The sequence below is a fragment of the Scyliorhinus torazame genome, chromosome 5 (genome assembly GCF_047496885.1).
Source record: "Scyliorhinus torazame isolate Kashiwa2021f chromosome 5, sScyTor2.1, whole genome shotgun sequence".
NCBI lineage: Eukaryota > Metazoa > Chordata > Chondrichthyes > Carcharhiniformes > Scyliorhinidae > Scyliorhinus > Scyliorhinus torazame.
In genome coordinates this window covers 257,764,264-257,780,319 of record NC_092711.1, presented here as the reverse complement: position 1 = coordinate 257,780,319, position 16,056 = coordinate 257,764,264, and positions in this window count along the sequence as shown.

Genomic DNA, 16,056 nt, shown 5'->3' with positions numbered 1-16,056 from the left:
GCGGTCGTTTCCTGGGGCGTCCTGGCCTAGATGGGCCAGGCTGCGGCCCGGGCGACTGGGATGGCGAGCTGCCAGCCTGTCCTGCCCGTTGCCCACCCGATGCACCTGGGACGGAAGGGGGGGGAGTCCGAGGTGTCGCGGTGTACCGGGACCTCCCCTACAGAGGGAGCCGGGACGGACCACACCACCTCCTCCTCCCTCGGGGCGCCCGATGGCCCCCAGGCCTCTACATGGGTGGGGGATGCGAACGGACTGGCCATCCGACGCCCCCCCGACATCTGGCGCTGCCAGTCCTGGAGGCCCGTGCTGGTATCGACAGGGGTCTGCAGGTTTGCAGCCATGGAGCCCAGGGGGTTGGCAAACCCTGTCTGTGACAGTGCGACGCGGCTTGCACATGGCCACTGGCGCCGATGCCCTCAGCGATGGCCTGCAGAGACTGGGCCATGGCCTGCAGAGACTGGGCCATGGCCTGCAGAGACTGGGCCATGGCCTGCTGAGACTGGGCCATGGCCTGCTGAGACTGGGCTATGGCGTTGAGCGCCGCTGCCATCTGGCGCTGGCACTGGCTCATGGCCTCCTGTGAGAGGGCAGCTATTTCCTGGGCCACAGACGCCACCTGCACGGAAAGCCCCAGGCCTCGCAAACCGTTCCCCATGTCTGACACCGTCGCACCCATTGCCTCCACCGCGGACGCCACCCGTGCGGTGTCGGCCTGGGTGGCACGCATGACCGGCACCACTCCCAGCTCCTGGACGCGGGTGGACTCCTCCACCTGCGACCGCAGCCGCCGCAAGCCGCCCGTCACCCTCTTCGCTCGTCTCCGGGTCGGTGGTTGCATCGGATCTATGTGTGGGTGTGGTAACTCCAGGAACCCGGGATCCATCTGGGCGGCAGATGTTCGCTTGGGCTGGGCTGCCCTCCGACCGCCCGGCCCCTCTGCTGCTCCTACCTCCACCTGCTGTACCGGGACGGCTGTGTTGTGCGCACCAGTGAGTGCAGCAGACGCCTCTTCACTAAAGTGCCCAACCGTGGTGAGTGTTTCTGCGATGGTGGAGGGTGTTGGTGACAGCAGTGGCGTTGTGTCGTGCTCTTCGTCCCACTCTGAGTCCATGGCACTTTGGGGTGGGGGTTCGTCTCCACCCATCCACTCTGAGTCACTGTCCGGTATTTCGTCTTCCTGGGTAGTGGTGTCCCGGGTAGTGGTGTCCCGGGTAGTGGTGTCCCGGGTAGTGGTGTCCCGGGCAGTGGTGTCCCGGGTAGTGGTGTCCTGGGTAGTGGTGTCCTGGGTAGTGGTGTCCTGGGTAGTGGTGTCCTGGCTCGGATGTGACGGGGGCCTGTGGCTGCCCCCCTCGTCGCTGGGTGGTCCCTCCCGCACGTGACGGGGGTGTCGTCTCCCTGTTGCTCCAGGTCTCTCCGTCTCCCTTGGTGTGCGAGGGGCATCCTGCGGGCGTCGCATGCTGGAGGGTGCGGGTCTCTCCGTCTCCCGTGGTCTCCGAGGGGCATCCTGCGGGCGTCGCATGCTGGAGGGTGCGGGTCTCTCCGTCTCCCGTGGTCTCCGAGGGGCATCCTGCGGGCGGTCTGCATCTGCGGGGATGGGTGCCTGGACGTTTGGTCCTGCGATACACAATGAAGCATGCATGGTTAGACATCAGGCAGTGATCATGTGATATGGGGGAGGGGGATATAGGGGAGGGGGGATATGGGGACGGGCTGCCGGTGGCTCACTTGCTAGTACGCCCCCGACCTCTGCATCAGCAACCTCCCGGTCGTCAGGTCCGCCAGCCAGTTCCAGGGCCCTTTCCTGGTGTTCAGTCAGTGGCCTCTCATCAGCGGGCCCTCCTCCAGTCCTCACATGCTCCTTATTGTTGTGTGCGCGCTTCTCCTGTGGGGGTGGGGGGGTGGCAGGGGTAAAAGGCAACACTGTTAGGCAGGTATATGAATGCACGCCATCGGTTGCGCGTGCATTGCAGAGGTTAATGTTAGGGCTGGATTCACTTGGGGATATGGGGGATATGGGGGAGGGGGGAATATGGGGGAGGGGGGATATGGGGAGGGGGGATATGGGGAGGGGGGATATGGGGAGGGGGATATGGGGGAGGGGGGATATGGGGGAGGGGCGGATATGGGGGAGGGGGAGGGGGGATATGGGGATATGGGGGAGGGGAGGATATGGGGAGGGGGGATATGGGGAGGGGGAATATGGGGATATGGGGGTGGGGGGATATGGGGGACATGGGGAGGGGGGATATGGGGGAGGGGGGATATGGGGGATATGGGGGAGGGGGATATGGGGGATATGGGGGAGGGGGGATATGGGGAGGGGGGATATGGGGAGGGGGGATATGGTGGAGGGGGGATATCGGGGAGGGGGGATATGGTGGATATGGGGGAGGGGGGATATGGGGAGGGGGATATGGGGGAGGGGGGGATATGGGGAGGGAGGGATATGGGGAGGCTCACCCTGCCTGCTCTGACGAGGTCATTCACCTTCTTGTGGCACTGGGTGCCTGTCCGTGGTGTCAGGGCCACAGCGGTGAGAGTCTCTGCCACTTCCCTCCACAGACGCCGGCTGTGGCGTGGGGCAACTCTGCGGCCGTGCCCGGGATACAGGGCGTCCCTCCTCTGCTCCACCGCGTCCAGGAGCGCCTCCACATCGCGTGACTCGAACCTCGGGGCTGAGCGGCGGCCAGCCATCCAGTCGGGTGTTGCGGTCGGGTGTTCCGGTCGGGTGGGGGGGAGCAGCGCGGCCTTATGAGCCGTCACGCCGTGCAGCGCGTATGACGCTGCACGGCGTGAACCACTGCGCAAGCGCGGATCCCGTTACGTCGCTGCTAGCCCATTTCGGGCCGGAGACTATCGACCCATTTTTCCGACGTGATGCAAGTCGGATTTGCACCGATCGGCGGACTTTCCGCCAATAACGGAGAATTTCGCCCCTGGTTCGACCTTATTAGATTGACATTAATTTAAAAATCAGGCCCCGCATGGGAATACATAAAATCTGCTCAAATCTTGCTGTTCACCCAGCCCTACCAGAAAGTTTTGACATTGATTTTGCATTCAATTGCACTCAAAATAATCAGTGCATAATTTAAAACCAAAAGGTGTAATTTGGAATGATCTTTGAATGCAAAACATCTGTGGACTGGCCTGGGCTGGCCAGAGAGCGGAAGAATGGGCAGACATTGGGAGTGGGGTGGGGGGAATGGGCAGATGTGTGGGTGGTCTGGGCAAAAATAATGATCATTTGTGTGCAGTGGCAACCTTTTAACATCATGATTTTTAAAAATAGAATCACTACAGTGCAGAACAATGCCTTTTGTCCCATCGAGTCTGCACTGATCGTCTGAAAAACCCACCCTATCCCCATAACCCAATAACACCACCTAAAGGGGGGTCATTTAGCATGGCCATCCACCTAACCTGCACATCTTTGGACTGTGGGAGGAAACCAGAGCACTCAGAGGAAACCCACGCAGACACGTAGAGAAAGTGCAAACTCCACAAAGATGTGGGGGAGGGCGAGGTTGGGCAGGACATGGGGCCCAGGCAGGCACGGGAGGCTGCACGACGTGTACGCCAGGGCCAATCTGGAGGCTCTGATCGCCTCCATGTTCACCAACAAGGAAGTGGGAAGGTGACTGGCTAGTGGCACGGACACCGCATTACACTGCCCCCCCCTCCCCCCGGCCACCCCTACAACCCCCTCCTTGATACCTACCTGCCACACTACGGGGTGCAGGCCCTGGTAGCACCTTCCACCGTCCACCTGGGTGATCCCTGTATGTGATCTAGCCATTCCATCACACGGTCCCATCAAATGGTGGTGGGGATGGTCGGGGTGCGGGGGAGAAAAGAGCCCAGACCATACACATGTATGCCCATTCCCCCCCAATGTCTGTCCATTCCACCCCCTCTCGGGCCAGCCCAGGCCAGATCACAGGTGTTTAATGTGGCAACGTATATACAGATTTGTGCCCTAACCCCTATAACGAAACTGTGCCCTGCACCCCTGCCAACGTAACTAGTGTCTAACTTTCTGGCATTATGGGCCCTAATGCTACATCTTGGTGGGTCCCCAGACGGTACAACAGGAGTGGAGGCGGCAAGCTGTGATTCCCTCCCTGCGGCCTCGATCCCCACTGGCGGGTGTCTTCTGGGGCGACCGCTACTGCTCCGATGTCCCAGGTGGCGTGGTGCCACCCTCTTATGCCCGCTGCCCACCAGATGCACTAAGGACAGAAGGGGAGGAGTCCGAGGTGCTGCGGTATTCTGGCACCTCCACGGCAGGAGTCACCGGCATGGACCCCATCACCTCCTCCTCCCTCAGGGTACCCGGTGGCCCCCGGGTTACTCCATGGGGGTGCGGGCAGAGCTAACCTCTGAGATACCCCCGCTACGTGCCGCTGCCAGTCCTGGAGGCCAGCTCTGTTCTTGGCCAGGGTCTGCATGCTCGTGGTCATGGAACATAGGGAGTGGACCATTTCCGTCTGGCACTGTGTCACATCATGCTGCGACTGTTCCACCATCTTCTGGGTTTGTGTCAGCCAGTGACTGCACCATCTCCCTTTGGGACTGGGCTACCTCCCTCTATGTCTGCGCCATGTCGGCCAGCGGGCAATGCCGCCGACATTCTCAGCCATGGCCCACAATGACTGGGCCATGCTTTCCAGGTGGCTCTGGGAAATGGTCGCCTGTGAGGCGGCAACCCTGCCTTGGGCCTCGGCCAGTGCCTGCACAGATTGCCCCAGGCCTTGGATATGCTGATCCACAGCCAAAACCATCACCTCCAATGCCTCCACCGCGGTGCGGTGTTGGCCTGGGTGACACCGTGCGCACTGGCCCAGGCGCATACATCATGCAGCTTCCTGTGCCTGCCTGGGCTCCATGTCCTGCCCATCCTCCCCCTCTCCCGCATCCTCCTCGTCGAACGAGGACTGATGTTCACACTCCTTCTCCAGCAAGTCGCGCCTTTGTTGCGTGATGTTGTGGAGTACGCAGCAGGCAGCCTCATACCGGAGGGCCTCTCCAGAGCGGTCCAGGTACCCGACCCGTATCTTCAGGAGGCCGAAGCACCGCTCAATCACGCTCCTGGTCGCGGCATGGGCGTTGGTCTAGTGGGTCTCCGCATCGGTCTGTGGCCTGCAGATAGGTATCATCAGCTACAACCATAGTGGATAACCCCTGGTGCCCAGGAGCAAAACCCCCAGCTGGGGAGGGGTGTCTCAAACAAGTCAGGAATCATCAAGTGTGCCAGGATGAAGGCGTCGTGCACAGGCCCGGGTATCAGGGGCAGACGTGTATGATGCACAACTGATGGTCACATATCAGCTGCACGTTCATCGAGTGGAACATCTTTCAGTTTGTGTAGAGTGGCCTGTCATCTACAGGTGCTCATAGAGGGACATGCATCTGGTCGATCACCCGCTGGACCAGGGGCATGTCGGCGATGGTGGCGAACCCCGCTGCCCAGGCATCCTGGCGGCTCAGTCCAAATGGAAATAATAGTAATAATTCCAGGCTTGGGTTACTGTCTGTGCGGAATCTGCACGCTCTCCCCGTGTCTGTGTGGGTTTCCTCCGGGTGCTCTGGTTTCCTCCCACAAGTCCCAAAAGACGTGCTGTTAGGTGAATTGGACATTCTGAATTCTCCCCCAGTGTACCCGAACAGGCAGCAGAATGTGGCGAATAGGGGCTTTTCACAGTAACTTCATTGCAGTGTTAATGTAGGACTACTTGTGACAATAATAAAGATTATTATTATTATTATCACCCCACAAAAAGCTAAATTATCTTCTGATGTACGAAGCAAGAAGCAAATGAGACAACTGAACAATATCGCACATGATTGAGGCAAATAGTAGCCAATTGTGTCTTTGGTGATGCTAAACATGTCGAATGGGAAATCAAAACGCAAATAATCAAAGGTTGCATCTCTATGCTGAAAAGCACTTAAGAGAGACAGAATGCTGTTGGAGCTGCTGGAGTTAGCAAGTTTGTTATCGCTTTCAGAGGCCAGAGCAACTGAAGTTGAAGCAGCTAACAGTAAATATCACACTCCCACTTCCCAACTCCTGTTAACACTGTTCATTGATCATGTGCCAGGAAACCATCTGCAACCTATCCAAAGAATGTTTCCACTGTGGCAGTGCCCACCTGTTAAAGTGGTGCAAATCTATCTGGCAAAGAAAGAAGCTGGAGCCAGTCTGTCTCCAATGAACATAGAACATACAGTGCAGAAGGAGGCCAATCGTTCCATCAAGTCTGCACCGACCCACTTAAGTCTTCACATCCACCCTGTCCCCCTAACCCAATAACCCCTCCTAACCTTTTTGGACATAAGGGCAATTTAGCATGGCCAATCGACCTAACCTGCCCGTCTTTGGACTGTGGGAGGAAACCGGAGCACCTGGAGGAAACCCATGCAGACACGGGAAGAACATGCCGACTCTGCACAAACAGTGACCCAGCGGGGAATCGAACCTGGAACTCTGGTGCTGTGAAGCTAACCACTATGCTACTGTGCTGCCCCTGATGGTTTATACAGGTTTATACACAATATGAAGGTTTATGCACAATACTCAATATAATCTAAGTGCGAACCATGGGCTGGATTCTCCGCCCCCCCTCCCTCGACGCCGAAATTGCGTTCGGCAACAGGGCGGAGAATCCGTTTTGACGCCAAAAACGGAAGCGGCGGCGGTTTTCAGATTCTCTGCTCCCTGAAAAGGGGTGTACTCTAGGAGTACACTGCACCACGTATCCATGGCCTAAGACCATTGCCTGAGGCCCGCCCCGCGATGCTCCGCCCCCGACCGGCCGAATTCCCGACGGCGTGGGTTACGTGTGCTCACACCGGTCGGGAACCTCGCGTCACGGCTGCGGACTCAGTCCGGCGGCGCCGCAGTCAGGGGAGGGCCGATCCACTGGGCAGGGGGGCTGCTGCTTCATTCGGGGCTGTGGCACCGTGGGCGGGCGGTCCAGGGCGGGCGAACGGCCGAAGGGGGGGCACTACATTTGCAGTCCGGGTCCGCAGGCTGAGTCCGCCATGAAGCATGGTGCGGCCACTGCAGGCCACCGCTGTGTGCACGCGTGGCCACGGAACTGGAAATACTCAGGGCCATATCGGCAGCTAGAGCTGCGAGCTCTACGCTGCCTCCCTGCTAGCCCCCAGCAAAACGGTGAATCGGTGGTCATTTTGCACCAGTTTTCCTGCCATAAAAGACCACAGTTTTCACGCCGGCGCGGGGACTTAGCCTCCCAAACGGAGAATCAAGCCCCTTGTTTCTCTTCCAGAAAGCATTCATGTGGGTGGAATCTGGTTCTTGTATCTGAATACTCACCTTTCCCCAATTAGTATCAGCTGCTCAGGAATCTTAACGATGTTACATGCAAGTTGCATAGATGCCCATCAACAACCACAAATATCATTTCATGGCATAAAGCAGAATGAGGATGAGTTTCAGTGCCCACTTGACCTTCATATTATTAAGAATGCTGGGGCTAGGCAGCACGGTGGCGCAGTGGGTTAGCCCTGCTGCCTCACAGCGCCGAGGTCCCAGGGTCAGTCCTGGCTCTGGGTCAATGTCCGTGTGCAGTTTGCACATTCTCCCAGTGTTTGCGTGGGTTTCGCCCCCACAATCCAAAGATGTGCAGCATAGGTGGATTGGCCACGCTAAATTGCCCCTTAATTGGAAAAAATGAATTGGGTACTCAACATTTTTTTTTAAAAAGAATGCTGGGGATAAGCATTACCCTTGGATCATATCCATATAAATCATCAAGAAACCCAAGAGCAAGAACTAGATTGGATTGACTTTAATATGCGGTCACCAATCCAAGCCATACATCGAGACATATACTTGACACCAGCAATCAATGATAGGATAAAGAAAATTAATGGTGCTAAGCACTAGCTAGACTTGACCTAAATGCTGACTACTCAACTGTCAGAAGAACCAAGACATCTTATAGTATTCCCCACTCCAATCAGACCTTTTCAATGCATGAGGGTCAACTTTGGAGTCAACCCAGCTGAGGTATTTCAGCATACGATTCAGTCTACACTGCAAAGATTGAAGATACATTGACCACCTGTGATGATATTCTCATCTACAGTTATACTGAATGTTGACTCGAAATATGCCCACATGCATGTCTACAATGTGTCACCTCACCTTGAACAAAGACAAATGTCTGTTCACTGAAAGCAGAGTTGAATCTTTAGTCATGTGTTCAGTAGTGAAGGAGTATTACCTGATACACAGAAAATTTAAACTATTGCAAACACTGCAGATCCTACAAGCATGCAAGAACTCCAGAGTCTGCTCGGTGTCAACAAGGACTGTAGTCACTTGATACCTGACCTGCCTAGCTGCCCCTCAACATGATCTAACACAATAAACTGTTTTCTGTAAATTATCAGACACTCGGACCAGTTTATTGACAAAACATTTTACCCAGGTGCCTTTACTTATGAGAGGAACAAAGGACAAAACAGGTTCACGGTTTAACCCAATTTTATTCTCAATTCTCTCACTCACACAAAATGTGACTCAGCCTCACATTTGAGCTTTAGGTATTATCCGCACTTAGTGAAGGAGGCTGGTCAGGCTATGATCACTCAATATTAAATCTTCTTTGGGCTCGGACCCCAGGGTCCCTTCTTCTTGCAATGGTTGTGCCTGGGGGACTCCCAGCTTTTCACGGATGATCTGTTCCTTCTTTTATACCGGTTCTGCTAGCATTGAGTCATAGGTATACACTCACACCTGGCCTGAGTTTTATTGTCACATCCAGACTTAAACTTGTTAATGGGAATAAACAGGACGCACCTGTTCAGCCAGAATGATTCAATCAACATCCATTGTCCTTTGAAACACTCTTGTCTGACCAGCTATTAGCCCATTATCGAGTCTGATGGCCTCTTTGTTTGTCATTTGTTCTGCTACAAAGTTAATCACCTGTGTCTGGAATTTAGTTACATATTCATAGCATGGTCTTGTTCTTTTGTGTAAACGTGATTGGGTAATCACAAAGTCCTTTTGGCGATAACAAGTTTATGTGTTGACTTGCATGCTCTTGCTAACAGCCAGTATCGATTCCATCCAGGGCCTCATTTGGCAGTTTTTGATCTCAGCCTATGAGTCTTGTTAGCCTGTTCCCAGTACCACAATGCCACCAAGTAAGAGCAACCTAAATCACCCAAATATTCTGTTACACCAGATCAAATGATGGTTGTCAACAAGTTGCACAAATGCTGATTTTGATGCTGAGTCAACCAACCAGCTAGTCGTGGATGCAAGCCTGATTGACTTAAATGCATTTATAATGTCGAAAGGCATGACTGGTAATCCATCAACTGTTGCAATGGCAGACAGATCAACACTATTCGCAAACAGAGAAAAGTGCTCGCAATCACGTATGGTATCTTGCACTTTCATCTTTGCATGTATGGAAGTGAGTTTGAATTAATAATCAATTATAAATACTAGCAAGCTTGTTCAACAAACCACATAGCAAACCATCAACTCAAATAAAACATTGGATACTCAAACTACAAGAGGGCAAGTTTCATGTTGAGCATCAGACAAGGAAGCACCTCCTGGACCACCTTTTGCAATGTCTGTTGATCTCACAATCAGTCCTACTGGACTTGAGGGAAAGGTTGCCGCATAGCATCTTAACAATGTAAGGCAAAGTTGCTGGAACTAACATACATCAATGCAAAAACAAAACAAGATGAGGCATTACAACTATGTATAATGACTATAAAATCACATCACTGGAAAGAGGTGATCAAGAGAGTTTCTACAAATTTTATTTTTCGTTCATGAGATGTGGGTGTCGCAGGCTGTGCCAGCATTCATTGCCCATCCCTAATTGCACTTGAAGGGCAATTAAGAGTCAACCACATTGTTGTGGGTCTGCAGTCACATAAAGGCCAGGCCAGGTAAGGATGGACGATTTCCTTCCCTAAATGACATTAATGAACCAGACGGGTTTTTCCAACAATTGGCAATGGTTTCATTGTCATCATTAGCCTTTTAATTCCCAATTTGTTTTATTGAATTCAAATTTCACCACCTGCAGTGGTGGGATTTGAACCTGGGACCCCAGAGTACTCCGGGTCTCTGGATTACTAGTCCAGTGACAATACCACTATTCCACTGCTTCCCCATGAAATCGCTCATGTGTTGCAAGATCTTCACAATGTTTGAAATGAGCTTGGTGTTACAACCAGATCTGATCTTATGTTACGCAGGAAAGGTATTGGCATTTCACACATCGTGAGGGAATGTGTTGTAGACATAGCACATGAAGGTCACCAGGGAATTGTCAAAAACAAACAACTCCTTGGGGAAAAGGTATGGCGGGATTCCCCGTCCCACGTCACCAGTTTTCTGATGCGGCGCGATCCCGCTGTCAGCGGGATTCCCCGTCCCGCCAGCCGGTCAATGGTGTTTCCCATTGTGGGTAGCCACACGCTGTCAGGAATCGCCGGGCATGGATGCACTGCTGGCGCAATGGAGAATCCCGGCAGCGGAGAATCCACCCCATGGTTCTCAGGAATTGATTGCATGGTAGAGTCACAGGTAGATTGCATGGTAGAGTTAGCCAAACATCTGTCATAGGGAAAATATTAGACGTTAAAGATATTACAGCAGGGCACTTGGAAAACTTCAAGGCAATCAGACAGAGTCAACACATTTTTGTGAAAGGGAGATCATGGTCAGCCAATTTATCGAAGTTCTTTCAAAGAGTCACATGTGCTGTGGATAAAGGGGAACCGATGGATGTACTTAGACTTCCAGAGGCATTTGATAAGGTACCACATCAAAGGTTATTGCAGATAAAAGCTCACGGTATAAAGGGTAATATGTTGCCATGGATTGAAGATTGGTTAGCTGACAGGAAACAGAGAATTGACTTAGATGGGCCATTTCTGGTTGGCAGGATCTGACAAATGGTGTGCCACAGGCATCTGTGCTTCTGCCTCAATGTTTTACAATTTATATACAAGACTTGGAAGAAGAGACTGAAGGTATGGTTGCTAAATTTGCTGATGACACAAAGATAGGTAGGAAAGTAAATTGTGAAGAGGACATAAGGAGGCTAAAAATGGACATTGATAATAATAATATTGATATTTATTGTCACAAGTAGGCTTACATTAACACTGCAATGGAGTTACTGTGAAAAGCCCCTAGTCGCCACATTCCGCGCCTGTTCGGGAATACTGAGGGAGAATTCAGAATGTCCAAATTACTTAACAGCATGTCTTTCGGGACTTGTGGGAGGAAACTGGAGCACCCGGAGGAAACCCACGCAGACACAGGGAGAAGGTGGAAACTCCACACAGACAGTGACCTAAGCCGGGAATCGAACCTGGGACCTTGGAGCTGTGAAGCCATAGTGCTTAACCACAATGCTACCGCGCTGCTCCTAGGATGGTGAACAGGCAAAAATCTATCAAATTGAGCATAATGTGGGCAAATGTGAAATTGTCCATTTTGGCATAAAGAATAAAACGAAGCTTATTATCTAAATGGTGAGAGATTGCAAAACTCTAAGGTGCAGAGGGATTTGTGTGGCCTGATGCATGAATCACAAAAGGCAGGTGCAGCAAGAAATTAAGAAAGCTAATAGAATGTTATTGTTTATTGTGAGGCAAATTGATTACAAAGTAGGCAGGTTATGCTTCAGGGCATTGGTGAGACCACATCTGGTGTATTGTGTACAGTATTGGTCTCCTTATTAAAGGAAATATGTAAATGTGTTAGACGTAGTTCAGAGAAGGTTGTCTAGACTAATACAAGGAATGGATGGGTTGTCTTATGAGGAAAGGTTGGAGAGGTTAGGCTTGTATCCATAAGTGTCTTGATCAATATCTTTAAGATGCTGAGGGGCATTGACAGGGTGGATGTGGAGAGAATGTTTCCTCTTGTGAGAGAAACTGGGGGTCACAGTTTAAAAATACTTAGGAGGAGAAATGTTTTTCTCTCAGAGGGTTGTGAGTCTCTGGAACTCTCTTCCTCAAAAGGAAGCAGAGTCTTTGAATATTTTAAAGGCAGAACTAGTTAAATTCTTGCTTAATAAGGGGGTGAAAGGTTATCGGGGGTAGGCACGAATGTGAGATTGACGTTACAATCAAATCAGCCATGATATCATTGAATGGTGGAGCAGGCTCGAGGGACCAAGTGACCTACGCCTGCTCCTAATTCGTATGTCTGTATGTTCACATGTAGCACAAAATCAACCAATGTTTTGTCATGTCAAGCACTCACCACACCATCATTCTCTCAAAATGTCTGAACTACCACCAGGACCATGGATTGAAGTTAGTGGGATTTTGCAGATTTTTCCATTGGTTTTATCAGTGATAACTGTCACAATATGTTGATATTGTAAGGTACATAAAGGGTTAATGTAATGTTACTACTCTAGTCACTAGAATGAAATTAAATGAAAATGAAAATCGCTTATTGTCACAAGTAGGATTCAAATGAAGTTACTGTGAAAAACCCCTAGTCGCCACATTCCGGCGCCTGTTCGGGGAGGCTGGTACGGGAATTGAACCGTGAATATCACGGCCGGGATCTCCAAAAACGCGGAGTGTTCCTCGCCGGCATCAACGGTCCTCTTGGCCCAGCGATTCTGTAGCCCACAGGGGGCCAGCACGGAGGAACGGCGCAGGAGTACTCCGCGCTGCTCCAGCTGCTGTACGCGTCCCAGCACTGCCGGCCTCGGGTCTGCGCATGCGCGCGGTGGCCGTTTCCGGGCTGGCGCCGCACAACATGGAGGAGCCATACAGTGAGTCGGCGCGGAAGAAGGTAGCCCCCCCCCCCCCAGATCATGCGTGCCCGCCGATCGGTGGCCCCCGATTGCGGACCTGGCTGTCATGGTGGCCCCCCGGAGACTGATCCGCCGGCACCCCACCAGGACGGCCACCGCAGCTGCGACACCGAGCTCCTGCTGGGTGGAACCATAAGTGAACCACACCGGCGGGAACTTGGCCGGTCGACCGTAAAGAATCGCCGTGGGGACTTCTTTCAACGGCCCCTGACTGCCGCCGCACCGACCGTGCGCGCGTGACTGCTGCCGGAGAATCACGTCCTGGCGTCGGACCCGATCGCGGGTCTGAGGCCCCATTCTCCGCCCCCACGCCGAGCGCCATTTCTGTGCAGAGGCTCTGAGATTCCCGGCCCACGTGCCTTCTTGACTTCTGGGAGAGAGACAGGAGACACAGGAGAGAGTGGAAGTAAGTCAGGCTGGATAGATGTGAGATAGTTTAGCTGATAGCATAGTTTAGTATTGGAGAAGCGTTGTGTATTCTTTACTTATCATATTCCTTAGTAAATGTTCAAATCTAATTAAGTGTAGTGTAATAAATTAGCTTTGACAAAGTGTCATCTGGACTTGAAACGTTAGCTCTTTTCTTTCCCTCCAGATGTTGACAGACCTGCTGAGATTTTCCAGCATTTTCTCTTTGGTTTCAGATTACAGCATCTGCAGTAATCTGCTTTTATTATTTTAATAAATTAGCTTTGTTTGTTAAACACTGCTTGCTGTTCTTTGTCATTACTACAACCTTCACCATCCTGAAGAACACAACAATGACTACAGCACATTCTGAGTCATAGAAATAGCAACATTTGTTTCAGCAAAAGTAGATACCCGAAAACTTGACCAGATTTTCACTTTGTTTGGAATCCCTCAAATGGTGAGAAGTGGCAATGACCCCGATTTAACAACAATGGGCGGGATTCTCCCTTACGGTCCCCATGCCGGCGGGAAAACTGGTGCGAACCACTCCGGCGGAATTCTCCGCACTTCTGGGGGCTAGGAGGATGCCTGAGGGGTTGGCGCCGCGTCAGCAGGCGCCGAAGGGACTGCGTGAGTTAACACATGCGCCGAAGGGTCGGTGTGATCGCGCGCATGCGCAGACTGGCCGACGTATTCTGGCGCATGGGGTTGTCGTCTCCTCGCCAGCCATGCGGAGCCCTGCAGGGGCCGGCGGGGAAGGAAGGAGTGCCTCCATGGCACAGGCCCGCCCACAGATCGGTGGGCCCTGACCACGGGGTCGGATCCCCCCGCACCACCCCCCCCCCTCCCCCCCACCCACCCCTGAGGGCCGCACCAGCTAACTTTCCTGCCAGGTCCCGCCGTGTGAGACCATGGCGTCATTCTCCGACCCCCCCGCCGGGTCGGAGAATGGCTGTTGGCCACCGTGAATCCCGCCACCGCCCCCGCCGAAGTCTCCGGTACTGGAGATTGGGCGGGGGCGGGAATCGGGCCGCGCCGGTTGGCGGGACCCCCCGCTGGATTCTCCTGCCCGGATGGGCCGAAGTCCCACCCAGAAATTGCCTGTCCCGCCGGCGTAAATCAAACCTGGTATTTACCGGCGGGACCAGGCGGCGTGGGCGGGCTCCAGGGTCCTGGGGGGGGGCGCGGGGCGATCTGACCCCGGGGGGTGCCCCCACGGTGGCCTGGCACGTGATCGGGGCCCACCGATCCGCGGGCGGGCCTGTGCCGTGGGGGCACTCTTTCCCTTCCGCCTCCGCTACGGCCTCCACCATGGCGGAGGCGGAAGAGACTCTCCCCACTGCGCATGCGCGGGAAACTGACAGCGGCCGCTGACGCTCCCGCGCATGCGCCGGGAAACTGACAGCGGCCGGTGACGCTCCCGCGCATGCGCCGCATTTCCGCGCCAGCTGGCGGGGTAACAAACGCCATTTCCGCCAGCTGGCGGGGCGGAAATCCCTCCGGCGCCGGCCTAGCCCCTCAATGCTAGGCCGCCAAAGATGTGGAGCATTCCGCACCTTTGGGCCGGCACGATGCCCGTCTGATTGGCGCCGTCTTTGGCGCCAGTCGGCGGACATCGCGCCGTTGGGGGAGAATTTCGCCCCATGTCTAATCCATGCCGGGACTGGCCATAAACGGGCGGCCGCTCGGCCCATCGGGGCCCGGAGAATTGCCGGGGGGGGGGGGGGCGCTGCCAACAGCCCGTGATCGGCGTGGCGTAAACCCAGCCCCCGCCCGTAAACCGGCGCTGGAAAATACGGCAGCCGGCGTCGGGGTGGCTGGGCAGGATTCGCGCTGCCCCCCAGGGATTCTCTGACCCGGCGGGGGGTCGGAGAATCTCGCTGAATGAGTTCAGTAAATTCATGAAGTAACTGGGATTCACTCATCAATAAATCACACCTGATTTGCCATGAAGTATTGGAGTAATCGAGAGATTAATATGTAGCTTGAAAAACAGGGATACAAATAGCTACAAGTTGAGATCAAGTGATGGAAACAAGAGCTATATTGCGTTCTTTGCAATTACATAACGACTCCTCATTCGACTACTGGGAAACCTCCAACTACATTCACCTTTGCACATCCTATGTGTCGACATCTTCCTGAGCTACACCAGGGAACTAATAATCACCATGTTTGCAAACTAGATGGAGAATGGAAGGATCAAACAAAAATAAATTCTGAATGAATCATGAGGTTCAAAACTACACGATTGAAGCCAGGAGATGAAGTGCTTGTGAAATGTGATGATCATATTGGAGAGCAAACAACTCTCAGTGAGAACCGACCATTTGTTGTCACCAACAGAGCAGGTTCAATAATTACTGCTGAGCACGGTTTGCATTTCATTCCACAAAATTCTTCATCCATCAAAATCAGTCTGATTCCAACACTGACATGTCAAATGAAGAACATGAGGTAAATGAGAATTCACCAGAAGGCAAACAGTATCCAACTTGTGAGAGAAAATATCGACCATACTTAAGTGATTATGTTACAAAATGAATTATTTTCAGCTGGGGACTAAATCTTTCAGCTCATTGTACGTGACTGAGTGCATGGCTAAATTAAATAGGAAAGTCAGAATATTCTACAGTCCTATTGGTGAATTTGAATGTTTGCATTAGGCGTGATTTAATGCTGCATTGCGCTTAAGTGAGAATACACAAGGCCATTAGATCGCGGGAGAGAAATAGTTTTTTTTCAATGTATAAAAAGGTAAGAGAGAGGCAAAGACAGACATGGGATCACT